The sequence below is a fragment of the Ambystoma mexicanum genome, chromosome 10, assembly GCF_040938575.1.
Source record: "Ambystoma mexicanum isolate Mex_15411 chromosome 10, UKY_AmexF1_1, whole genome shotgun sequence".
NCBI lineage: Eukaryota > Metazoa > Chordata > Amphibia > Caudata > Ambystomatidae > Ambystoma > Ambystoma mexicanum.
In genome coordinates this window covers 539,305,313-539,333,113 of record NC_090932.1, presented here as the reverse complement: position 1 = coordinate 539,333,113, position 27,801 = coordinate 539,305,313, and the positions used below count along the sequence as shown (strand labels likewise).

General features: G+C 49.0%; 1 protein-coding gene across 3 annotated transcripts in view; it reads right to left on the bottom strand.

Annotated features, from left to right (window-relative positions):
- Positions 1-27,801, bottom strand: part of FARP2 (FERM, ARH/RhoGEF and pleckstrin domain protein 2) — a 4,051,843-nt gene that overhangs the window by 1,565,503 nt on the left and 2,458,539 nt on the right. The gene's annotated exons all lie outside the window — the stretch shown is intronic.

The following is a 27,801-nucleotide window of genomic DNA, read 5'->3' as shown; positions in this document are numbered from 1 at the left end:
AACCGCTGGAATTGAAAACTGAAAAGGATCAACATTCTTCCCCCTGCACCAGTTGCAAAACATATGCCAACGGCAACGGTACAGGGACTTTGTTGCTGGACGCCTGGACGAAAGCAACACCTCCATTACATCATCAGAAGGTCTCAATCCTTATATCTCAACCTTTGAGAAACCATGCCTGAAGGTCGAGACTCTTGACCTCTGGATGGAGAACCCGACCTTCCTCTCGCGAGAGAAGATCCACTCTTTGGGGAAGACGTATGGTAGGAAAGATGGACATGTCTAGAAGGTCCGGGTACCACACTCTGCTGGCCCAATCCGGAGCAATGAGGATCATGTGAGACCCGAACCTCCGTAACCTCCTTAGAACTTGAGGAATGACAGGGATTGGGGGGATTGGAGGAAACACGTACAGAAGCGGGAATGACCAATCCATGACAAACGCATCTCCTAGAGCTCCTCTCGGAAGAAATTCCCTTTAGCAGTATTTCTCGCACTTGGCCACCTGCGGGCTTCCCCAAAGGGCGAAGATCTCCTGAAGGACTTCCTGAGCTATCTCCCACTCGTGGGAGACCACGCTCTGCCTGCTCAGAGCGTCCGCCGCCGTGTTCTCCTCTCTGTTTAGACGCACTGCCGCTAGTGAGATTCCCTCTTGAATTGCCCAGAACCAGAGCTGCATCGCACAGTGGTAGTGACCCTACACCGCCTCTTTTGTTAAGGTAATACATGGCCACTGTGTTGTCCGTCATTATCAGGACATTCCTCCCCATACAGACGGCAGGAAAGCCTTCAGTGCTAGCCTGACTGCTCTCAGTTCCAAAAGATTGATGTGTAGTTTGGACTCTGAAGGAGACCAACTACCGCTGATGGCCAGATTGTTGGCGTGAGCCCCCCACCCTGTGAGGGAAGCGTCCATCACTACGGTTACCTCAGGCCACGGTTGCGAAAAAGGTTCTCCTTTCATGAGATTTCCTTCACAGGCCCACCACATAAAATCCTGTGAGACCCGGAACAGAATCTGAATGAGATCCGATTTCTTGCCTGAGAACTGAGACCATTGCGTCCTGAGAGCCCATTGAAGGGATCTCATTCTCAGTCCGGCCTCTGGCACCAGAAAAATGCAGGACGCCATGAGGCTGAGCAACCTTAAGAATTCGAAAGCCAGAAGACTCTGGGCATGTTGAAATTTGGTGACCATGTGGAGATTGTGTTGAGCCCTCACCTTGGATGGCGAGCACTTCCCCAAGGAAGTGTCCAAAACAGCTCCGATATACTGGAGCTGTTGGGAAGGTGTCATATGTGACTTCTTGAAATTGAAGGAGAAACCCAGTTTGTGAAAGGAGTGGCAGGTGACGCTGAGATGATCCAAGGCCTGTTCAGGAGAACGTGCCCTGATCAGCCAATCGTCCAGGTAAGGGTAGACGTGAATTCCCCCTCTCCTGAGATGCGACTACCACCATGAGCTTGGTGAAGAGCCTCGGTCGGAGGTCAACCCAAATGGCAGGACCCGAAACTGACAGTGCGAGCAGCCAACTACGAACCGCAGGTATTTCCAGTGCTTGCGATGGATCGGCATATGAAAATAAGCATCCTGCAGGTCCAATGAAACCAACCAATCCTGAAGCTGGAGGGCCTGAAGGAACTCATAAAGAGTGACCATCTTGCACTTGTCTTTCCTGAGGAACTTGTTCAAGACCGTAAGTCCAAGATGGGTCTCAGTCCTCCGTCCTTTTAGGGAATCAAAAAATACGGAGAATACCAACCCTTGTTCCTCTCCGCCACAGGCACAGGTTCTGTGGCGCCTTTCTCCAGCAGTGTCAATATTTCCTGCACAAGGCGCAGATCCGGAATCTTCAAAGAGTGCTTCCCTGGTGGATTGTCATGAGGCCAGCGAAGAAAAGGTAGGCAGTAGCCGTGGGCAATTATTTCCAGAGCCAACGCATCCGATGTAAAGGCTCCCCACTCTTCTAGATGTTGAGACAGCCTGCCCCCTAACGGTGAAACGTGACTCAAAGCTTAAGAGCGGTTTTGAAACAGCTGCTGCAGTGCCTGATGGCAAAGAGGCTGCAGCTTGAGAGGCTTTGTGTCACGACCCTCAGCCCTGATCCCCACTGGCAAGCCCATTGGCCAGATGGAATCAGGGCTTGGATCACTAATAAGGCATGGCATCCACTTCTCACGCCCTCTTGGGCCCAGTCCTGGCGCCTTTGGCACCAGGCTCATCAGTAAGGAAAGACATCTACTTGAGGAACTACTTTATTTAGGCTTTCAGCCAACATGGAGGCATCCACATAGCTTGATTCCTAGAACCAAGCTATGCGGTCTAGTGTTTTGGGTGTGCTGGCCTAGGGATTACTTTACCTGGACTACTTTACAGTGGCTATTTAAACCACACCCGAACAAGACAACACGCTTCACGTTACTTTGCTTCTAGCAACGTGACGCTCACTGTGTCCAGCTTTCTCACAAGCCTGGTGAATTCCGGACCTGCAGAAAAAACCAAGAACATCGTTGGCAGCAGAATCTTACCTGCATTCATCATCCTTCACTGCTTGCAGCTCCTGGGCAGCTCTGTTGGTGGAGTTCACCACCCGGATCGAAGGACCTGAGAAAAGGAGAAAGACATCATTAAAGGAGGTAGTGGAGACATTACAACCACAAAGCGCTTAAAGAATTACCTTGTTGGGTGCTTTTCGGCCGGCATAGCTCTGGAACTCCATCTGCGCTGGGAACTCACCGCGACCTATGAAAAGAGAAAAGCACAGGTCAGTGAGGACAAGACATCGCTGCGCTACGCAAAGCGCCTCCTTACTACATCATTGCGCTTTAGCTCCCCATCATCTCCCGGTGAGAACCAGAATATCCAGTTCTCCAAGCGGACACTCCGCGCTCCTAGGGAGATAAAAAAAGAGACATTTAGAACAGAGAAAAGGCATGCAAGAATTACGACGCCATCAATCGCAATAAGACCTACCTGAAAGATACTACAAGGGCAGCAGTCAGTGAAGTAACTGGACCGCCCCGCCCACAAAAGACAATGCGCCCCTGCCCAGAGAGGAGGACGGAGAGCACACCGATTTCGACAACCAGGTGAGAAGAGAACCTGGAGGGGCTGGAAACACAAGGGACGTGGGGGGAAAACCTACCTTGGTCGCCCAGTCCTAATATAGTCTTCATTTCCAGGTGGAATCCCATCGACACCGAGACCACACCAGGGAATCATTGGGAAGGGCACCAACGACCAACTGGCTGGGTGGCGTCCCCGTGGATACCAGGTGAGCGTAACACTTTGGCACCCGTACCTCGTCCACCACAAGGCAACTTAAGTTGGCCCCTTTGACTGGCCCTTCCTCTCGCCCTTCCAAACGAGGAGTAGAAACGAAAAGATCCACCCCTCCACTGTTGTCCCCTAGGACGAATAAAGGCTGAGGTTGCCTAACAGCAGTGCCCAAAGACTTGGCAGCTGCCTTTGAGGTCTGCAACTTGGCAAGGCTCTCGTCAGCCTTGCTGCCAAACAGATGAGACCCGTCAAAGGGCATGTTGAGAAGACGAGCCTGCACATCTTCTGCAAAACCCGACTTCTGCAACCACGCAAACCTGTGCATCACGGTGCTCGTAGCCATGAACCTGCTCACACTATCCGCAGTATCCAACCCAGACTGAAGGGATTCACACATGGCATCCTTGCCATCCTGAAATATAGCCAGAAAATGATCTATCATCTGGAGAATGTGATGAGCTCTCACCTCGGGTGACTCAGGACTGCTCCGATGAATTGCAGTCTTTGGAATGGTATCATATTTCACTTCTTGTAATTGAGGGAGAAGCACGGTCTGTGTAAGAAGTGGCAGGTTATGCTCAGATGTTCCTATGCCTGTTTGGGTGAATGTGCCCTGATTAACCAATCGTCGAGGTAAGGGTAGACATGAATCCCATCTGTCCTTCTTTCGGATGAGGAAGTATGGGGAATACCAACCCTTTTTCCTCTACGCTACAGGTACATGTTCTATTGCACCTTTCTCTAGCAGGGTTAAAATTTCCTGCAACAGAAGCGGATCTGGAATTTTGACACAGTTGTACCCGGTGGATGGTCTTGAGGCCTTTTTTGAAAAGGAAGGCAGTAACCTTGAGCCACTGTTTCCAGTGCCCAAGTATCTGAAGTGATGTCCCGCCATTCGTTCAGATGCTTAGAGATCCTGCCTCCCACCGGGTTCTTGTGGGTCAAGGCCTCTGAGTGGCTTTGCGGCAGCTGCAGCAGCGGCTGTGGGGACAGATGCCGCTGCTGGGGCTGATCTAGCACCCTTTCCTCATCCACCCCGAGGACATTTTCCTTGCCCTCTTTGACTAGCCTATCCTTTTCCTCTTCCAAATGAGGAATACAAACAAAAAGAACGACCCTTCCAGGAAGATGATCCTGAGTAGGAGTGTTGCTGAGGTTGTCGTATGGAGGCGCTATGTGACTTAGCCGCCGCCTTGGAGGTCTGCAGCTTCTCCAAACTTTCTTACACCTTGCTGCCGAACAACCTGAAGCCGTCAAATGGCATATTAAGAAGTCTGGCCTGCACATCCGGTGCAAACCCTAACTTTCTCAGCCACGCAAAGCTGCGTAGCACTGTGCTAGAGGCCATGGACCTGTTGATGCTGTCAACAGTGTCCAGTCCTGATTGAAGGCATTCCCCCATAGCCTCCTTTCCATCTTTCACAATCGCAAGGAAGCCGTCTCGCTGCTCGCCCACAGGAAGGTGTTCAGCTGCTGCACTAATACAATCCGACAGGGTGTATGTGAATCTTGCAAGGGTGCAGGTCACATTTGTTGACTTTAAAGCCATACTGCTCAAAGAAAAAATCTTTCGAGACCAGGCATCAATTATTTTATCATCCCTATCTGGGGGAATAGAAGGGTATGCAGATTGTCTAGTGGATGTAGCTGCCTGGTCTACTAAGCTCTCAGGTGTGGGATGCTTAGTTAAATAGTCGGGGTCAGAAGAAGGTGGTCTGCATTTCCTAGCAACATTTTTGTTCACCGCTGGTCCAGATTCTGGGGTTTCCCATGCAGCCATAACCTTCCTCTGAAGTGCTGTGTGAAAAGGAAGAACTGGATCCTTTTGAGAACCTTGACTGAGAATGTCATGTCATCTTGTTCGTAAGTGGGTGAATTTCTGTTCCACTCCATGGCACCTCCCACTCCAACTCCACCACCCTATTTATAATATTTCTATATGCAGAGTCTGCATGATCAGCAGGGTCAGGTTTGTCGAATTCCAACTCAGGTGACGTGTCTATACCACTAGCTGTTTGTAGACAGTCATAGAGGTCAGACATTTTTGACTGAGGGTCAATTAGTTCTTCAGGAACATCCCTTGTACCAAATTTTACCCCAAAAGGGGAAATCTCCACTTAAGAGGATTGTACCTCATAAATAGAGGCCATAGACTTGAAAAAGTATTTTCTTGGCACAGGGTGAACATTTGTATCCGTGGTTTGTGAAGGCATTGACCTTGGTGCCGGAATCAATGTCCCGACAAAGGCGTCGATGACGTTGACATTGTCGACGCTGGCTTCGATAAGGTCGAAGGAGCTTTAGATGTAAGCGCCGTCGAGGAAGGTGATGATGCTACCTTCGACACTGGCGTTGAGTAAGTCTTCGACAGAGGCGTCGAGGAGACCTTTGACACAGACTTCGATGATGGTTTGGCACCTGACGCCATTTTGTCTGGTGTCGCCTTTGGTTTATGCATCGATAGGCCTGTCTTGCTCTTTTTATGAGGTGTCGGAGAGTTTTCTCTCGACGACACCCTCGATGATTTTTCGCTGGATTTAGAGAATCTAGTCTCTGACCTTCCTCGGTCATCTTTAGAATGAGCTGGGGCATGGTCTTCACGCGATTTCTTCGAGGGGGTCTGGGCCGCATTCTCGAAGATTTGCATTATCGAGGTTCTAAAAGCCTCTCATTTTCTAGGGGAATCATGTTTTGATGGACAGGTGATAACCGCTGTATCAGAAGACGAAGAAGAAGACGAGGGAGATCGGGGACGCCTCTTCTTCGCCTTCTTCGAAGAAGACGAAGATTTTCTTGACCGACTCCTTGTTAGGCAGAAACCTGTGCAGTTCCCTCTGGGACCACTGCAAAAGATTTAAGACTACAGGTGTTTGGCAGTAAACCCACTTGGTAGCAGTCTGTACCACACAGATTCACTTGGTAGCTGTGGCTGAGCAGTCAGACTTCCCTCAAGAAGAGTTAGGCAGTATAAAGAGTATTCACAATAGGTCAGAAGAACCCAGTAGAACAAGTAAACACTGACCGGAGCTTGGTGTAAAAGAGATATAATTATTTATTTAAAACCACATCTAGTAAAACGCACAGGCACTAAGGTTAAGCAGTTAAGAAACACGGTCACTAAAAGATATACACTCCCTTAAAAGAATATTAGACAAGTCTTAAGTAAAGCCCCACTTATTTTCAGACAGCGGTGAGCGCTTAACGCAGATGGCACTCTAATAATTCGTTTTAAAAAGGGAGAGAAGAGCAGAGTTTAATTTGAAACAGATCCCAACACTTTCACAAGAACACAACAAGAGAGGAAGGCAAAGTAACACCGTGAAGTTAGAGTTCAGAAGGCTGGATCAACTTTAAGAGGATCAGAACGAAATGTGTCTAAGGTCACACGGTTGCAGTGCACAAAAGTCTTGAAAAGGTTCAAAAAGAGTTGGACCAAAGAAAGGGACCAGTTAGATGGTCAAGGCGGCCAGCCCAGTCCAGAAGGTTAAGGGATTATTATTACCTTGTAGCAATCTTTAGAAAGGGAGGCCTGGCGGTCACAGTACCTTAAAGTGGTGAGAATACTCCAGCGGGGGCAGTTGTTCCTGGCAGCGGATGCAAGTCGGTGCTTCGTCCGGGGGAAGAGAGGATCTCGTCGGGGAGGAAGACAGGAGTCCGTTGCACTGCCAGGGAAGAAACCAGCCGCAGAGTTCTCAGGTAAAAGGAGCAGTCCTTTTATTCGCGGTCCAGTGGTAAGTGGCTATCCGGTTGCCAGGGTGCTTGGCACGGGCAATTCCACCACAAGACGTCCTGGGATGCGAGGAAAGAATCCTCGCATCCCAGGACGTGCCCACCAGTCAGGGGAAGAAGCCTCTCCAGCTGGGAGATCTTCTCTGTCGTCGGGAAGTGGTGAGTCGGTTCCGCAGGGCTCCACCGGTGGTGTCGTCGTGGTAGGTCGGCTCAGCTTTTCCCTCGTCGGATTCTCAGGTCCTGTGGCGACTTCTGAAGTTCCAGTCCCCAAAGCCCTGCTTTTATGCAGCACACCCCCATTCACTCACCCTAGCTAGCAATCAAACATGCTAAGTGGTGAGCCGGCCGGCTCACCACTTGGGCCAATCGCACAAGAGTGCGACTTGAGTTACCAAGGTAACTCAGTCCAGGGTGCCTAAACCCCCTCCCACACCCCCTGTGGTACCCAGACAGAGTGGCACCACTTTTGGAGGCTTCTGTGGAGAAGCCCGCCAAAAAGTGGAACAAAGGGCTCGACTTGGGTTGGAGTCACAGAAGAGAACACAAACGCCATTTTAGAATCGAGTCCTGGCAAAAATACCAACCGGCAAATTAATATTAATTAAATAAACCAGCGGTATGTTCGAGGCTATGAGAATTAAATAATTAAAGTTGGTAGCCTCGAACAATGGGAAAATCCCATAGGGATATATTCGCGGTCGAATATAAAAAGTAGTATCCACTGCCACCAGCCAAAACTCGATCAGGGGGGACGGAGACGTGCCCCCTCGACTAACAGACCCCGGGGCAATCGAATTGCCCCGACCAGTACGTCCACAATATGATGGTTTCTACCGGTTTCTGTTAATAATTTGGGACTAGTAAAGCCAATGGTGACTTTACATGCCCTGGGAGACAGTAGTCAGTCCCAGGGTATGGAGTCTATGGTGGGGTGTCACTATGACACCCCTGTGTCACTGCACAGAGGGTGCGGTGTAACACACAAAGTAAAAACACATGAGACCCTATGGAGTAACGGACCCCATAGCCCATAAAACACATTAACAGTCAAAGGAACACCATAAATCATGTCCAAGAGTGGGAGAAAAAGAGTCTCACTCTTGGCAGGAGAAAAAAAACTCCAGAAATCCAGCAAAGCTGCTGGGGGATTCACTAGGTTAGGAAATTCAGCCTAAAGAGAGAATTCTCCCTAACACTCCTCGACCTAGATTTCTTCGATTTACATTGGACTCCGCTGAGTCTTTATTTTTCTTCGAAGAGGCCTTCGAAGATTCCTCCCCTACCACCAACTTACCTCTTTGTTCCGTGAAAGCTTTATTCGTCATAGTTTCACAGGAACCGCATTCGTCAACTCGATGGTCTGGACCCAAACACCAGAGGCAAACTCGATGGGGGTCATTTATAGACATTTCCTTCCCGCCACTCTGTCACTTTTTAAAGCCAGTTTTAGAGGTAGAAGGATTAGATGAGGAAGACATCTCGAAAGACTGAAGCGCTGTTTTCATACACACAAAGCGAAAGCTTTCAGGAAAAAAAGGAACTGAAGCCAACAGGCGCGGCTTGTGCAATTTATACTGCGGATGACGTCGACACTCTACGGCAGCCCTGGAGGGACATCGACACCACAACATCAAGCACAGCGCCCTCTGGTGTGGATTTTTTTTTCCAAATCAGCAAAGCTGACGATACGAATATCTAAGTTGAGGAATACATGGGAGGACGCAATCCATTCGAAACATATTTCGTCCTCTTATTTTCAGATATCTCAAGCGACTGTGGTTCTGTGAATAGCAGAACTGTATTGCTCCCCTGGAGATGGACCATTGACCACTCTTCCTGAGCTCACGCTAGCAGTCACTTAGGTAACTCACATTTTCAGCTAGTTTTAAATGACCTAAACAGGTCACACAGTGCATCTCACACGCACTGGATGCTCTTGTGCAATTGTTCTTGTGTTGAAGAAGGGCTAGTGACTGATATGTTCACTTGTCCCCCCCTTTCAGCTGCCATTGATTAGCTTACCAGGTGGACCTCGAGAGAAGGGCCCCCCCCATATACGTGAGGAACCAGGGATTTTGGAGTTAACCCCACATACCCCTGTGAGAAGTACAGTTAAGTGACATGTGGAGGTTTCCAAAGCAATGTGTGCAGTCCATTTACCCAACCATAGAGTATCTCAAATTTGAGTGCTATTCAAATGCAACTTTTTGCGGCCCCCACAGGGTAATCGTTCCTGCGCAGAGGAAGGATTTACATGGATGTCACGAACACTGGCATGCCGAAACGTGCATCAATGCCCTGTAACAAAGAAGGGGCACTGTATAAACATTACATATTTCAAGTTCACGTAGGCAGATTCAAGGCATGATTATCAATTAATCGTGTCTGAAAACTCCCCATGGTTGTATCCAGTACACCATGCAGCAGTTTTTTTTAAAGTGAATTGTTCTTTGACCATTGTATGATTATGATGATTTTGGTTTTGTTTCTAATTTTGGCTTTGTTCTTCTGTGTCATTTGTGTCATCTTATCATATGTATCTCCTTAGAAAATCGTTTTTAGGAAATTTTTTTGAGTACACTTTTTTGTAAATATCTCCTTTTTTTCAAACAAATATTTTATTAGGCATTTCCAGAGAAATATACAACGAAATCATAAAAGCATTCTTAAATAACATCAGTCATCACACAGAACCAGCACTGGGTTTCTTTCCACAGGGACCGTTAGTGGGGCTCAACTCCGCCTATCCTCTCCGGGAGTTACTAGATCTTGTTTGCCTCGACTTTGGGTCCTTTAGTCTACATTTCCTTGGAGCCATCGCGTTAGCAGGGGCCTCCTGGTAAGTTCTGGAAATCTTTCAGAGTAGTCCATGAAGTGTGCCCACGTGTTTAGAAAAGAGTTCAAATTCCCTCAACGTATCGCGGCTACTTTCTCAGCTACTACGATTTCCCAACACTTGGACCAACATAACGGAATTGAGGGGCCTTCCATGTTCTTCCATAGCCTGGCCATTGCAATTTTGGCCGCTAACAAAAGGTGGGTGCAGAGGCACGCCATCTGTCCCGAAAGCGGGAACTCCCCTTCCCTCGTTTCTCAGAGAAGTATTATTCCAGGATCCCATGGTATAGTCAGAGCTGTGATTGCTTTAATGTGGTCCATCACCCCTCTCCAGTACACCTCTGCTTTTGGACAGGTCCACATTAAGTGGAATAGGGTACCCCTAGCTGTGCATCCTCTGCAGCAGTTTGAGGGCATGTCCGGGTTGGACTTGTTCAATTGGTCTGGGATGATGTAGTATCTATAGCAAACATTATATCCCCCTTCTCTATTAGTGATGCATTGGGAGTTTTTGTGTAGTCTAGCCCAGATCTTCCCCCATTCTTCTATCGCTATTGCACGATTCAGGTCCCTCTCCCTGTTGAGCATATATTTTTCTTTTTTGGTGGGGTGTGTTTTGTCTAGCAGGCGATATGGCGTGGAGATTTTCCCCCTCAGTGTTGCCGAGGTTAGGGTCCGTTCTAGAGCTGTCAGGTCCCCTGCCCCCTTTTCCCTGAATATTTTGTTTGAGATCCAGTGTCGTAACTGGGCATAGCAGAAGCGTTCTGTCTCTGTAACCCTGAATTTTTCTTTACATTTTTCAAATGTTATAGGGGAACTCTTATCTAGGAAATCAGATATCCTCTGCAGCCCTCCCTCCCTCCATATTGCAAAACTTTGTGGGGGAGGTTCCTGGTGTGAATTCCGCATTATTCTAGATTAGTGTGAGTGGAACTAGAGATCCTTTACATTCCCATTTCCGAGTTGTTGTTTTCCAGCATAATACTGTGCTTTTTGTTGCAGTGAGAGGTCCCTGGTTCGCCTGGGCTTTGACTGTAGGGGTGTGCGGGAGATCGGCCAGGGGGGTCGGGCTCCATGCTTCCTCAATTTGCCTCCAAAGAGGCTGGTCTGCTGTCTGCACCCACGTGAATGCATGAGATAGTTGTAACGCATGCGCGTACCTTGACACATCAGGGGCTCCCAGCCCACCCAGGGATCTCCTGCGGTGATAATTTTCTTCACTATTCTGGGTTTCTCCCCCCATATGTTCTTTTAATTTTTCTTTGTTTGAATACCTACAGCAACACATTTTTTTGTTTGTTATATACACATTCAAATCATTACTAACTTGAAATACTCTGACATTTGTGCGCTATAATAATTGCCACAAATAATTTTAAATATACACAACACGTAGTTGTTAGCATCCTGGCCTTATCAAGGATCAGATCATCCTGTTCAAAGAGGAGGGTTTGAATACTCCACCCCATATAGTCTACAACTTTAGACATTAGTTGTCTATATGAAGCATCTGCATGCTCAACAGCTTCAGGTCTACCAAAATCTAGCTCTGGTGAGATGTCTATCCCACTGGCGTTTGTAAATTATCATAAAGATCTTTCAATCTAGACTCTTCTGAAATAAAGCTCTCAGGCACATTTGGTGTACCAAATTGAAGACCAAAAGGCGCATCATTGTCTGATGTCTCATTTTCCTCATAAATTGAGGTGAAAGATTTAAAATAATCTTTCCCTGATAAAGGAATAACGGCCTTGTCTGGGATAGGCATCATAGGCTTAAGAAACTGAACTCGACGCTCGAGGAGTAAAAATCTTTTTCAGATTCGATGGCACCATTGGTTTAGATGGCGCAGTGGGCGTCGACGGTATGGCTGGCGTCGAGTGTGTAGACGGCATTGATAGCGCAGCGGGCGTCGATGGCCCCAATGACCTCGACTTATGTTTGGATTTACGGCTTGGAGGATCCTTCGATGAGGATCTGGCCTTCATCCCAGGCTTGAGGGCGCACAGGATTTGGCTTGAGCCCTTTCCTTACGGGCTTCTTTGGAAGGCACGGTAGGAGCACGGCTTGCCGAGGGTTCTTGTTTTTGAAATATTTTTAGCATTTCAGATCTAAATGCTTCCCATTCGGCCGTTGTGGAGCTTTTCGTGGGAAAAGAAACCTTCTCAGGGGCAGTGTCTAATGACGAAATCAAAGAAGGCAACCTGTGATGCCTCTTTTTTTTACTTCCTCAAAGACAATGTGGAGTGGTGGGAGCCCCTCCTCGATTGATCTTTTAACCTTCTTCCTTCGAGGAGAGTCGCCTCTCGGCTTGTCGGATTTTTGGGGGTTTTTACCTACTGCCAATTTCCCCTTTCACTCCTTCAGAGCCTTTCCCGTCATCGACTGGCACTAGGAGCAGGCATAGGTTTTATGCTCCACTCCGTGACACCACAGACAAACTTGGTGTGGGTCAGTTAATGATATCTTAGAATCACAGTCCGAACAGTTCTTGAACCCGGTCTTCGGGGTAGTAGGTGTCGAGGAAGAAGACATTATCGCGATGAACAAAAAAAGCATGCCGTAGTTTCTCGAAGCGTTAGCTAACTCTGAAAAACAGAACTGAAGCCAACGGGTGCAGCGCGTGCCATATTTACCTTCGATGACATCATCCTCAATGCAGAGGCCGTCAAGGGACATCAAGTCGACTGCATCGACGCACAGCGCCCTCTGCCAGAATTTATTTTCCTAAAGCAGCTGAAGCTGGACATCGAATAACAAAGATGAGGAATACGTGGGAGGACACAAACCATTCTATAGTATACCCCTCGGGAGGATGGGTGGACAGAATAATGGGATGCAAAGCAGAGGCAAGGGCGTCAGCATCCACAGAGGTAGTAAAACATGCAGATAAATGGGCGGAAGATGAAGCAGGACCACTAATCCATAACTAAAATCCAAGCACTGAAGTTATGCTTTAGAAATAATGTCTCAGTGACAGTTGGTAAAAATGAAGGGTGCAATCATATTATGGATTTACCAGGTATGAAAGTTGGCACAGCTGTAATCCTGGACCACTATTGGGCCTAAAGTATAAATTCAAGTTACTCGCCATAGTGACTAGAGTACTCCTAGTCCTTAGTCCCATTTCCTCCATCCTTGTGGCCGTCCCCCAAAATGGGGCCGGTACGGGAACCTATGGCAGCAAAAATTGAACTTCCCCTTTAAATTGGGTTGGGGCTCAGCCTCTGGAACACCCTGCTGAAACCCCGTCCCACCAAGGCCCCACCCTCCGGCGCCTCACCTCAGTCCCCTTTGAACCCATTGGACGCTTAGATACCTGGCTACGCCTATCACATATTAGCCCTTGGCATAATAGCGGGGGAAGGCGGGTGGGATGTATGGAGGAAAGGGTACTAAGGACTATCAGTACTCTAGTCACTACATTGAGTACATTTAATTACTCATATGTCCTGTCCCCTTTCCTCCATCCTTGTGACTGACTCCACCGAACAAGAACATAGGGTGGAGCTGTGATAACCTGCCTCATATCTAGGATGAAGCAAAAAGGTTCTGAAGAACCACCTGACCTAACTCAGCATCGCGCCTGGAGCTGGTGTCCAGTGAGTAGAGCTTACAGAAGGCCGATGGAGTGGCCACCCTGCTGATGACATCCCAAGAAGCATGTTTCTGAAACGTGACGGCCTTGGCCTTGGCTCTAATCGCATGAGCATGAATCCCCTCAGGAACAGGTCTGCCCATGGCTGTGTATGCCTGCGAAATGGCTTGGACCGTCCAACACGTGATGGATGCCTTGGAAGCCTGAGAGCCGGTGGAGGAGCCTCCAAAAGTCACAAACAATGCCTCGAACGTCCTGAAGGATTTCGTCTGAAAGAGATTAAACTTGAGGATCCTCTTGAGCTCCAGGGAATGCAGGGACCTCTCTGCCTCTGTCTGCGGGTTTGGGAAGAACACCTGCAGGCAGATCTCCTGATTTAGATGAAATAGCGAGACGACCTTAGGCAAGAAGTTTGGGTGGGTGCACAAGATGGCCTTGTCATCGTGAAACGTGAAGGGCTTGCACGAGGACAACACCTGAAGCTCACTAACCCTGCACGCAGAGGTGATAACAACCAGTAAAACCGTCTTTAGTGTCATTAAGCGGATTGTCTCGAGAGTATAGCTCAGGGGCAACGCGCTCTTCTTGGAAGTAAGACGACATGGATCAACACAGGTGCAATCCCTGGGTCCACGCTTAGAAACCTTTGGGTATTAAGCGTGTTATAAATAACCAATTATAATTATGTCCACAGAGGCCATCGGCTCAAAGGCTTGTGCTGCAAAGCTGCCAGAACCACAGACCGGGTGCAGCCTATGCACCGGCTGAAAAAGCATAGCCAACCCCTTAAGGTGGGCCTTAACCACTGAGTTGGCCGCAAAAAACACATGCTCAGGGGAATTCTTGTAAGTATCCACCTGAACTCTAGAACGAGACAGGTGTGCTGAAAAAGCCAGTACGTCACCCAGAGGACAGGTGACCGGGTCCAGACCATGGTCACAAGCCCAATGACAGAACCTAGTCCATTTACTCTTATACTGGGACCGAGTCGCTGGCCTACTGGCCTGCTGAATAATGTCCCAGATGTCCTCCGAAAATGTAGCATGTTGAAGCCTTAGCTGGTCAGGAACCACGACGCCAGCGACAGCTTGGCCAGGTCTGTATGCTCCACCGCCCTGCCCTGCTGCGTCAGGAATCCCCTGCTGGAGATCGGAAGGTGGACAGGACCCTGGGAGCACCACTGCAGCAGATGCGAAAACCAGCGTCTCGAAGGTCAGTGGGGGACAATCAGGATGAGGCTGCAACCCATCGAAGCCCAGAACTTCCACAGGGTCTTTTGGAGCAGACAAATGGACGGGAACGCATAACAACTGCGACTGTGCCAACAAATCTGGAAGGCATCTCCCAGAGACCCCCGATCCAGTTCTGCCCATGAAGCAAACTGGGGGCACTTGGAATTCAGAGAGGATGCAAACAAATCCAGGTCCACGAACCCCCCAACGCTGGAACAGGGGCAACAAGGAGTCGGTGTGCAACTCTCACTCTCAGGTGTTGAACCCCAAGCGGCTCAGCTGGTCTGCTTCTGCATTGCTGTCCCACAGGAGGTGGACTGCTTAAATCCAAATACCTTCCGTCAGCACCCATTCCCAGATCGATACCGCCTCCATGCAGATGAGGGGGAGGGGGGGGAACAGGTGCCACCCTGGTGGTTCAGGTAAAACATTGTAGTAGACTTGTCCATCCTGACCAGAACAGACCTGTCGCTGATGAGGGGCAAAAACGCCTTGAGGGCCAGGCCCACTGCCCTGAGCTCCAACTGATTGATATGCAGGAGGGCTTCCATCCTGGACCATGCTCCATGAATCGCATAGCCCTCCAGAGTAGCCCCCCAGCCCGAAAGGGAGGAGTCTGACATCCAACATCACCACAAGGGTAGGCTCCGATCAGGTGATGGTGGCTCCCACTGAAACATTGCCATCCATCAGCCACCAGCGAAGATCGGGCAGTAGGAGCAGTGGTATTGGGACCCTGTACGACTGAGACACTGTCTCCTGATCCCAATTGGCTGCCAGTTGGAGCTGGTGGCGCCTCATCTTGAGGCGAGCATGCTGTACAGTGAGCACGCCGGAGGCCATCAGGCCCAGAATGTGTTGGAACCACCATGCCGAGGTGGTCGAGTTGGACAGAAATTGCCCCACTCCCTTGCTGAGGGACAGAAGCCTCTTGGGAGTAGGGAACACCCGCTGAATGGTAGTGTTCCAACGCACCCCTAGGAAGACCAGTCCCTGAGATGGGCACAACTGTGACTTCCTCTGGTTGAGGGAGAACCCCAGCTGATGAAGGATATCCACCAATCTCTGGCAGGAGTACACCACCCCTTCTGGTGACCCCGCTCTCACCAGCCAGTCGTCCAAATAAGGGTACAGATGATGGCCCTCCAAGCGGAGAAGGCCCGCCACAGCGTTCATGAACTTTGTGAAGAAACGAGTGGTCGAGATCAAGCCGAAGGACAGCACCATTGTTCTGAAAGTGGTAACAATCGTGAACCGAAGAAACGTCCAATGTGGTTGGTAGATGGGTAAATGCAGCTGAGCATCCTTGAGGTCCAGGGAACACATCCAGTGCCCTGCACACAGAGACTCGCCTATGTGCGCATCAGTACTCACCAGGGGACAATGAGGGGTACTCAGACACTGGGCTCTGTCGTGTAGTATAACCTAGACCAAATATGTCTAGGTCTCCTCACAAGAGGGTGATCTTTCCAATGATACACTCCGCTAGCCAATAATAATTAAAAGAGCTGGAAGAGTAAATCACTTGAAAGAGCAAGGGATCCAAAACATTGTCAATGCACCAGGCTGCAACAATAGTAGAGGAATACGAGTCAACACGGCATAAGGAATTGACAACAAATAATCCACTATAAGACCACACACTAGCCTGGACAGTGGGACAGCAAAGACTTCAATACGTTGTATCACTTGCGTCCCCAGTCTCGAGTCTTCCTCTAGGAAAACGCAAGGATAAATCCACTAAGTATGCCAAAACTGAAACAAAGTCAACCTGATCCTTACCCAGTAAACAGCTCAGGGCGTCCAGAAGAACAGGTTGCACAGGTGGATACAGCCAGGGGAAAAAAACGAGGAGAGGAAGGGTTAATAAGGGACTAAACCCGGGCGGCACGAGGGACGCACTAGTGACGGGTTGATGCACAGATAGTTAACAGCAGTGCATCCAAAGTCCTGTGCATAAGAATAAATCTGACTTTGTTGTTTACTAGAGTTGTATATGAGAAAGTATTGTACATGGATGAAGGATCCAAGGAGCAGGTGGTTGTCAATAGGAGTGGACTGTTACTTAAAGCAGTCTGGTGAGCAGATATAGTCTGAGGGACAGGCCGAGGTCGGAGTTATGCAGGCAGTGAGAAATGATGAATGCGGCAGGTAAACTCAGTCCGTGGGACGGACCGAGGTCGGAGTTGTGCAGGCGGTGACCAATGATGAATGCGGAAGGCAAAATCAGTCCGTGGGACAGGCTGAGGTTGGAGTTGTGCAAGCAGTGACAAACGATGAATGCAGCAGACAAACTCAGTCTGTGAAACAGGCAAAGGGTCAGCAACGATAAGTATTCAGCATATGCAAAAACAAGGTAATCTGTAACAAAGGACAATAGACTGCGGAATCAACAGAGCTTCAGACGGTACTTACCAAGATCAGAAGCTCCGGACAGGATGACGGCCATTCCTTTAAGTGAGTCAGGGAAGGCGGCGCTTATGCTAAAACACAGCGCGCCGAGTCATGTGACCGCCATAGGATAATGAACGTGTGGCTGTGGAACGCAACGCTGTCAAGCCACGTAATTGTGTAGTACAGCGTGACCATGGTAACCTCCATGGAAACCTCCAGCGCAAAGTGAAAGGGTGGAATAGAGACTGGAAACAGGCGGCACACGCACCTGCTGAGGTAGAGACGAAGCCCAGGATCGGGCACAGGCAGACGGACCCGGAACCATGACAGCGCATGGAAGTAATCATCTTGAAGCGTTCCAGCAGTAAAGACAGATTTAGAAATTACAGGTCCAGGACAACCCTCAGGCCAGCCTGGTTGTTCTTTGGTACCGCAAACATAGTACCCTGATCCCCTGTCTACAAGAAGAACCGGTTCTATCGCCTGCATCTGCAAGAGCGAAAGGAACTCCTATAAAAGAGCCGGGGACCTGATCTGACGAAAAGGAGGAGAGGATGGTAGAGGCAAAGGAAGAGGAAGACTGAAGCATGTGGAGACTATGGATAGGATCCACGGGTTGCTGAAAAGACGCTTCCAGGTGTCCTGGAACAGAGCTAAAACGGCACCCCACAGGCGAGCTGTGTTCCCCAGACCTTGACATCACTGCTTCTTGGTGTCAGAGGTGGGGCAGAGGAGGAGGAGCGAAAAAACCTATGCAACGTCCTCCTGTCATCACTGGGCGACCTGTCAGGCCTCCGTGTACCGCGGAACCAGTGCAGAGCTTGAACTTGGTCCTGCCGTGGGACTAAGGGAAGTATTTCTGTCCAGGTTTTGTCAGGATGACCAGGGAATTGGCGGTTTGAGTGCATGTTTTCTTCTTTGTCAACTCGTCATCGGTTGACGAATGAAAAAGATCCACACTCTTGAAGGGCAGATCCAGGATCCGCTCCTGCACATCAGATGAAAACCTAGTGGTGTGCATCCACACCGTCTTCCTCATCTCAACACCAAGGCACAGCCCTCTGCTGGCTGTGTCGATGTGGGAGACTGAAGACTCCATGAGGTCCTGCTCAATGGCCTGGGCATCTGCCAGACCGGCCTTGAAGGAGACTTGCTTGTCCGAAGGGAGGTCGGGCAGAAAATCCCTGAGCTCCCGGCACAGTGTCTGGTTAGCTGCAGCCAAGAGGGCATATGCATTGGCTTGCTGCAGATGCAGTCCTGAGATGAAATAAAAGCGTTTTCCAAAGATTAGAGGTCTATGTCCACCTTGGAAAGACAATTGGAAGTGGCTCCCGTGGAGGGAGATGATGAAGACGATGGTTTAGAATACAAGGAGGCCACAGCCACCACTGAAGAATGAGGCTGCGGGTGGGATGACAGGAGGATTGGCTCCCCGTCCACCAGCCTGAAGCGGCTGTCCAATTTCTTGTTCATCTGGGCGTTGGCTCTGGGCTTCTCCTAGACTTTTTGCGCTACATGCAGGACATCATTCTGGAGGGGATATCAGATTTGATTGTGGTGCGCTTACCCAAAACCTCTGCTAGCAGTCCCGACCCCTGGGGGGCTTCCTCTGGCAGAGGTGCCCAAAGAACTCTGCCAGGCTCTGAAAGGCCTTAACGGATGCCGAGAGTTCATCGTCCTGGGCGTCATATTCATCCCCCCTTTTTCACAGACCGATGGGAATACGGGTCAAGGGACACAGGTACCAACAGGGTCCTCCCCAAGTCTGGCGCCAAAGACAGGTCCAACGGCTGTTGAGGGGGGAGGCATTGGTGGTACAGGAGGAGGAGGAGGAGGGGTATGAACAACCGGTAAGTCCTGGACCGGGGGGGGCTGACACTAGAACCGGCAGCGCTGGAGGAATGGGAGCAGTACCCAGAGGAGGGGGCTGGAGCGGTGCTACCTGCAGGATGACCTCCTTCACTATATCCTTCAGGAGCCCCTTCATCAGAGTGTAACATATGCATACGAGGAAGCACTTGAAGAAGCAGTCCTCACAAACTGCCGGGTCATATGACCCGGCCCCCCGATGCGCTGGGCCTCCGCTCCTGGTCAAAGCGCTGAGGCGCCTGGGACATGTAGCTGTACGTCTGTGATGGGTAGATGTATCCCTGAGGAGACCAGATGCCTGTACCGTAAAATTCCACTGCCACTTGCAGAGGGAAGGGGACTGGGATCATCTTGCAAAGCTCATTTGATGGGCGAAAGCAAGGGAAGGCCCTGAGCTGGATCAAAGATGGTCGCCTGTCTGGCAGGCTCTGCCACGTGCCTCTCCGCCATTTTGAAGCCCTGCGCCACACCCTGGGTGGGAGGTTGCAGAGGCCTCGGACATGGGAGGATACAGTTTGGGCCTCACCCTTATGAGGACAGCCTGCTAGGGCCCCTGAACTTCTCAGCTTGGGAGCCGGTAGCCTTGATGCAATCAGGTCTGCCCCCAGAGTGCCCGGAAGAGCCCCCGGGCACCTCAGCTTGGGAGCCGGTAGCCTTAGAGGCCACGGGTCTGCCAGAACCTGAATCCGAGGAACCCCTATCTGTGGGAACCCCAGCAAATGGAGCTGCCACGCTGTGGAGCCATGCTAAACAGAGGGCCTACCCTGTCTTGACGAGAAGTCCTGGAGGCTAAGTCCTTAAGGTGGGCTGGAGGAGAAGTGTGGAAGATCTCCCTCCACCGTGACCACCGATTCTTCAATGTCCTGTGACTGAACATGCGTCCCAGCGGTGGTTCGGCCCCAAACACTCAAAACAGACTGCATGGTGGTCCAAAACCAGGAACGAGCAGTCGCATGAGGCACATCTCGTGAATTTTTCTGCAGTTGGCATGCCCTGGGGGAGGCAAGCCACCAAAGGGAAGTTAAATAAGATTGAAAAAACAAAACGGGGAACGTGCAGAAAAAAGAGACTGAGGTGCCAGAGGGCGGGGCCTTGGCAGGGCGTAGCCACGCCCCCGCACGCTATACTAAGTTTAAAGGGGGTGCTCAATTTTTTGCTGCCAAAATGTTGGGGGACATCCACAAGGACGGAGGAAAGGGGACGGGACGTATGAGTAGAGCTTATATGCAGCTTCCACCTAACTGGGGTGGCATATGTTCAATAGTATTATTGAATGCACAATCATTCTTAATACTGCAAAGTGAGGTTCAAATTGGGACTATCTTCAATGGCACTCAACAGGAAATTGCTTAGGCCTAAAGCGCACAAAAAGAACTAGCTACTTCTCCAAGAAGGCCAATCCTTTATTCGATGAAATACTAGATGAGTATACATTATTTGTTAAAAAAACAAAGTTCTTCACATCCTTTCTAATGTCTGGCCTGCAAGTGGTAGCAAATGAACAATGGATCCAAATAACTAGGTGGGAACTGTTACAAACTATTAATACCACAGTGAAAGGCTTCAATGCCATCAAGGAGAAGTTAAGAGCGGTCAGACTGATGACCCTACAGAATAGATATGTTCTGGACCTCCTCACAACTATGGAGGGAGGACTGTGCTCAAAGATGGGCCCACGTTGATGTACGTATGTACTGTGAGGAACTCATGGTGGCCACTGTAAAGACAGACACAAGTGATCACAGTTCAAGGGTGTTTATTGAACGGTATGGAGGTTGAAAAAACGCCTAGTCGAAACCTAAATGTAAGATGGGAGCAAGCGTCGACCATCAAATGAAAATAAAGCAGTCCTAGTGGTGTTGTGTCAAATAAAAAAGGCTTATACTAAGAAACCTATTGCCAAACCTTAAAACTAATACAAAAAGAGGTGTGGTATAGTTTTCAAGAAAAGAATGAAGTGTTCACAAATAATATGTCAGAATAAGATAGCTTGGGTCTCCCTTCCCCACGTTTTGAGCACTGGGTAAAATGGGATCTTGGAGCACAGTACACTCTCGAGCTTCCCCAGCACGAGACAACCGTTCCACTTGCAGCTATCAGGGCCATCAATGGTGTCAGGAATAAGGGCTGGCCGAGACGTGGAGTGCTAAAATGTGCCTATTAATATAAAGGAGCGTAGGGAGGACCTGAAAACTACAGTTCCCAGCAGCCTCTGCGTGCCGGGTAGTTCTGCACGCATGCGCGCGCGTTGCCAGCTATCTGGGATTAAGCACAGTTTATTAGCAGGCAACGGCGAGTGGCAGGTGTGGATTATTTTGTTAGTTGGACGTTTGGGAGCAGGCATGCCACAAGCCGAGGAAAGATAAACGGAACGCAGGATGAATTCTCAACGGTAGCAGTATCTGGAGGAGCAGGAGGGGCTGCAGAGCTGAAGGCTGATTCACGGCACTTCGTTCTTCGTCTGGGAAGTCCCGCGGAGCTCCCAGACCCGAGAGAAGTACTGGGGAAAGTTCTGTGATTCTCTGTGAAGGGATTGGTGTCATGGTTGGTGTTACTGCAAGGCATTCAGCATCTGGGAAGTCCTGAGGGGCTCCCAGACTCAAGATAAGTAACTGGGCCAACATTGAAAGGCTTGGTGTGTCCAATCTGATGTGCATATGTTACATGTTGAAAAGTGGTGGCAGTCTTACGCTTAGAAACTCTTGTGAGCAAATGTATACGGTGGGTGTGCAGGGAACCCACGCATACTGCATGGCCAAAAGGACTCAGGGGTCCTAGCTGATTCGTGGGCATGAAGCCATATTTCACCAGTGCAAATAACTAGTTGGGGCTCAATTTATGTTTTTGTATGTTGCTTATGCTGCCCGAAGGGCCATGTGTAATTGTATGTTCATGCTGGGATTAATCCCTTTTGTTTGTTTTCATCACGTTGCTTGCTATATGCGTCTCTTGTGAGTAATCAGAGTGTAGTACACGTATTAAGGTGTGCTGCTTAGTCATAGGCAGGATCAGGAGTTCATGGAGTACCCATGTTATTGAATTACCTGTAGGATACAAGGTGTGTTTCGCATGAAGGTATTATTTGTGGTTATATGTTAGACAGGTTAGGGTTTTTTACCTGTGCTTCCCCATTCCCATCCAATTTAGTAGTTCCTTACCCTCTATCCGGTGTTCCTAATTTCCCCCATCCCATCCACAACCTCTCCCTAACCCCTCTTCCCCCCATTGGCTGCCACGTGGCAACCTGTTCTATAAATCAGGCGCCTGTGCCAACCACGGTGGGAGGGTCGAATTAATTCGGCTTCCGTGGTTCGGGGGAGAGTGTCTATCTCTCTTCCCCTCCATTAAGTTGTGATTGTGACAGATGGCTAAGTCTCGTTACTCTTGAAAGTCTCTTGCCTTCGTACTCAACTAACTAAACAAAAGTTCCCTCAACAAAATGAAAAGTTTGTTTCCTATATTTACTTAAGGTGAGGATTCTTCCCCCCTGGGTCCCCAACTTCTGGGCATTGATCCCTCTTTATTTTCATCCTCCCTCCACCGGGAATGAATTCCTTCATTCATAAATCTCAATGTCTTTTTACACAGTTCCAGTGGACATCGCTCTACCGGGTTCACCTTTGCCAAAACACTGTTTCCTGGGACTTTACACTTTGCCAATTTCTTCATCAGTATCCCTCTTTCGGGTTTACTCTTTCCTACTTCACATTCACATTTGCTTTCGATGTTGGGGGATGCACTTCCCTTGCTTTCTTATCAGTTCTTAGGTCAAATGCTTCTGACTGTACAGGAATTTTGCTTGACCTCCTGTATGACCACTTTGACCTATTTTGGCTGCTCTCCTATTGCCTTCTGGTATCTGTAGTTTTACACAGACGGGGATCAACAAGAGTTTCTCGGAGCAGCACCCATGTGGTGCCGGACCCCTTCTGCAGCTGGTCTCCCCTTTACAATTTTACAGTTCTTTAACTTTTCTCACTTTGCGACTTTCATTCACCACAGCCCGGTTCTTATCGGTTTCCTCTTCGACTCACCAGCTGTGATGAACCGCTTGGCTTTCCACGTAACTGGAGTCAAGGCCGGTACCACGGTAGCAAGAGTCGCCATCGCTCTGGTTTATTAGCATTGATACGCTCTGTGTACCATTGACAGGACACTTGTGCTATTGTCCTCGGTTTTACGATTCCTTCTGTGGAGGTTTTGCAGTGTTTTGTCGAGAAGGGCAAGGTCATGTGTCTCTCCTCGTCGGCCTCTCGATGTTTGCCACCTTTCTTCTCCTCTTGAACCTTCGGGTCTGGATAGCAGTCTTGTCGTGCGGTCTGCCTTGCTCATACTGTGCTCTCTTGCTCCACCTTTTATCCCTGTGGGGACGGGAAGGGGGCGTCAGGTGTGTGTGATTCTGGTCAATTGCCTGACTTTGCCTGACCCTTTTATTGGGACATGTCAGGTAAAAGGCTCTGGTGTTAGTCTGTTGTCTTTCATGTTGTGTGAAAGTGTTTGTGTTGGGAAAGGGGGAGGAGCAGTGTTTTTGAATGTCCTATGGAAGAGGATGGGGAAAAGGTGTTGAAGGAAGGGGGATACTGCGTCTCACATGTCGGTGTCCCACTCCCCGAGGGCCCCCCCATCTAGGTAATCCTCCCTCACTGGTCCACCCACAGGAACTTGATCCAATAGCGATGGCCGTGTCCTGGCCACCTGGATGACAAATCCCTGTGGAATAGCCAGGGAGACATCTTCAGGTGTCTCACAGTACGCACACCCAATGAGGAGAATGGGACCTTGACAGAGGCCATATACTGCTTGCAAAAGCTGCACAATAAAATGGAGAGGACGTGGATGGCATTGAGGACGAAAGCTGGTTCAGTTATCTGTTCTCCTGGATGCCTACCTGGTGGACAGATGCTTTCAAAATACTGTTGGCAATCTTGGTACTGGTCCCGACAGCTTTTTGCATCCTGAGAATATCAATAAGCCAATGGAAGCCCACGGGTTAAGGGCGCGGGTGTTGCGCTCCCTTGTTTTCCTGCATTTTTGGCAAGGGGTGCTGCCATTCCGGGATCGCCTGGGGCCACGCCCCCAAACTCTTCTGATTCAGCCGGGCTCGCCAGGGTGAAGACTGCAGTTTAAGTGTGCAGGTGTTGCGCTCCAGCTACTGTGTTTTCCTGCATTTTGGCCCAGGAGAGTTGCCATTCTGGGATTGCTTGGGGCTTTGCCCAAAACTCTTCTTCTGATTCAGCCGCGGCCTGAAGCCCGTGGGTTAAGGGCATGGGTGTTGCACTCCCGGTGGGTGTTTCGCACAGGGTGGGAGGCACCCCCCCAAACCACTGAGGCACATATATCCTGGGGAAATCAGGGCTGAGCAAGGTGGCTGGGGATGGAGGGGGCAATAGTCCTGTGCCTGTGACAGGACTGTGACTGTCAGTGCGATTGTTGTTTGCCTGTCACCCAAGCCAGCCCAATTAAAAACCAAGCCAAACCGAGCCTCTCCTAAAACCTCCTAATACCTCTTAACATACTATATATCCATCACTCCTCTCTTTCCATCATGCAAGATTGCACAGAGATAAAATACCAAACATTGACTGTCAAGCTGAAACTGGCAATGGGACCCCTTCCTCACGGTGCGGATACCTATATTGAAATTGCTTCAAAGAAACAAGCCCACAGTCCTGCTAAGTTTACGGTGAGGCTTATTTCCTAATAAAGGAAAACTATCAGTTCCTCTATACTAATAAGGATAACTGGGGCATGGTGGGCACAGCCAGTAAATAAGGAGAAAAGGAAAAACCCAACTGTGACAACATAGTGGCCATTTGTAATTCTGGGCATTTAGGCCTAGAAGAAAATCTCACTGCCAACAAATCGCCCAACCAACCAGTGAAAGTGGACCTGCCCAGCCCTTCAGGCAGACACAGTTGATGCAAGGGGGGGCAGCAGGGTTGAGGGCATTAATGGGACTTCTCTGACTATTCCGACCCCGGAGGCCTTGTCCTTAAATAAGCCTGCAGTCACCTGCCCTACTCCCACCAGTGTCCCTCAAATCCCACCAGAACCGAATAGACACAAATGTGAGCCAGGACCTGTGCTAGTGCTGGGAAGCAAAGTACCAGCCCTCACAACTAGCCAACCTTCAACTAGTCAACCTTCGACTGGAACACCGGAGTGGGGAGAGATAATAAAGAAAAGCCCAATGAGCAAGCACAAGGATTTTGAGATCCTGAACCCGCTTGGCCTCAACCCACAAGCCAAGATCCTGGCAATGCCGCTTGTAGAGACCAACAGACTCCCGGAACCTATGGAATGGACGGAACTAGAGGCCATGAATGTGATGCCCGAAAACAGGCTCTCTTGCATTGGCACTGCTGGGAAGAAGAATATGTTGGATGTGCGCTCTGGAAGTAGCCCCTGCCTAATACTGACAAATAATACATAAAAAACAGTTGCTATGAATTGTCCAAATTGCAGAGAGGCACGTACTCGGAGACAACTGGAGGAATAAGTAAGAATTAAATAGTGCTTCTATGAGAATGAAAAACTGTCATACATTTTATTCAAAAATATTTCATCATGATTAAAAACTATCAAATATTAAGAAACCACATTACAAGTGCAGATCAAACTAACTCAGAAAAATATTTAATCTTATACTCGTGTGGTGGTTAGACAAACAACCTAACAGAAAGCATACAAACAAAACATTTATCATGCTCAAAGTCAATCAAGAGAGCAGGAAACATTACAATTACATAACATATATTCAGCAAAGCTTCTAAAAGAGTATATTCAAAACTCGTAGAGCATTGCCATTATAGCTCACAAGAACCAAACATGTTTCTTTCTTTGTAAAGCTCATTGTATATCATTGAAGGGAAATGCTTCAGAGGTATAATTCTTAGGTAGCTCAATCGCTACTGATTGTTCAGAGCTGTATATATTGTCCGGTCAAAGGATGTGATGCTCTGCAATAAGGACAAAGGATACCAGCAACTTATTATTGATTGCTCACGGGTAAAAAGTTCACCATTACCAATAGAGACAGATGATATAGAGCATTTTAATTATTTGCATCAGCACCTATCCCTACTACAGAACTGTTATCTCCCGGAATTAAACCTAATTTTTCTGTCCTATCCGGTGCCAACACCATGCCATTGGGGAAACGGTCCACGGGTAATTGCAATGGGATCTTGATAGATTTGTGAAAAAGGCGATTGGGCATCTGGGTTGAATTGTTATTAGTGGGACTTAGGGGTCAAAGAAAACGTCACTTTTTATTTTTAATTTTTTTTAATTTTTATTAGATTTTTAAACAAACAATACAAACCAAACTTGCAGTGCATACAGTAACATATCCATTATGCATTATGCAGTCGCGCTCACTGCTTCCCTTTTCCCTCCCCCATTACGAGCCCACTTTAATGAATGTCCTATTCTGCATCTTGTGATGGGGGGTTGCTGTCCATGAGGTCTCCTGAGTCTGACCCCGACCCAAATAGCTCTGCTATCAGCAGTTTCCAGGCCATGAGAGTCTGTTTCCTCCTCCCCACCCCGCTTTACTGGCTTCTTGCTATACCATAGTTTCTGCCTCTGCCCATTTCTGCAAATCCTTCCACCATATCTCCAGTCGGGGCTTGTGACATGTCTTCCACTCCATAGCAATTCTTCTCTTCGCAAGCGCATATGCCAGATCTTTCAGTTTGCTCACATGCTTGCATTTCCTTGGCCTAGGGACCCCCCACCAGCAGACAGGCCCACACATTGTCCACCATAATCTTAATGCCTTTTCCCACTAATTTATGTGCGATCTCACTCCAGAAGCCCCCAATGACCGGGCACGACCAGAACATATGCACCATGCCCGCATTCTCTTCATCACATCTAGGGCATGCCTGCTGTCCTGCATTTTTAAACTTGGCTATCCTCTGGGGTGTCAGGTACGCCCTATGCGTAATATACAACTGCATCTGCTGGAGTCTTGCGTTCCTTGCCTCCTTTTTATGATACCCTTGGACTCGTTCCCACATCCCGTCATCCATTGGGGTACCCACTTCATCCTCCCAGTCTAGTCTCAGTTGTACCACTTCCTTCCCCACTTTAGACCCCATTATCTCATATATCCTAGATATCTCGTGCCCTCCCTCTGCTGCTATGTCATATATCACATCCATAGTAGTGTCTGGTTCTTCCTCAAGAACCAATTCTGATCATGTTCTCTTGATCCTTCGCACCAATCTATAGTACGTGATATATTGGCCAGTGTGTAGCCCAGTCTCCGCCCTTAACTCCCCAAAATCTATTATAGTGCCCTCCTGCCAGATGTCTCCCATTGTCACTACGCCAGCCGGTTCCCAATGATTCCTGATTACCATCCTCAGTTGCTCTTCCCCGCCCGCCAGTGCCACTAGCGGTATCTGGGGGGAGCACGGGGACAGGTTCTCCATCAGTTGACATGCCCTACGCCACATCCTCCATCCCAGTGACATCATCTTGGGGCGCCCCTCTAGTACAGCTTGGGGTAACCATATTATCTCTCTCAGGTAGAATGGACCACAGTCCTGTCTGAATAGTTTGGTCTCCGGGGTCACATCCTCTGACAGCCATTTAGCCACATACTGTAGCTGACTGGCAACATAGTAAACTTCATAATTAGGCAATTTTATACCCCCTTTCTCGTAGGTGTTCCGCAGCTTCCAGAGGGCCACTCTGTTCCACGTCCCGTGCCATAGAATGTCCCTGCATTTACCAGCCAGTTTACTAAAGAATTTCTTGGGTATCAGAAAACATCGCTAAGGGCAGTTTTACCCAAAACCACATACAATTTTCTATCTTGTTAATGGCTACTTCTGTGTTGTGCCTATGCT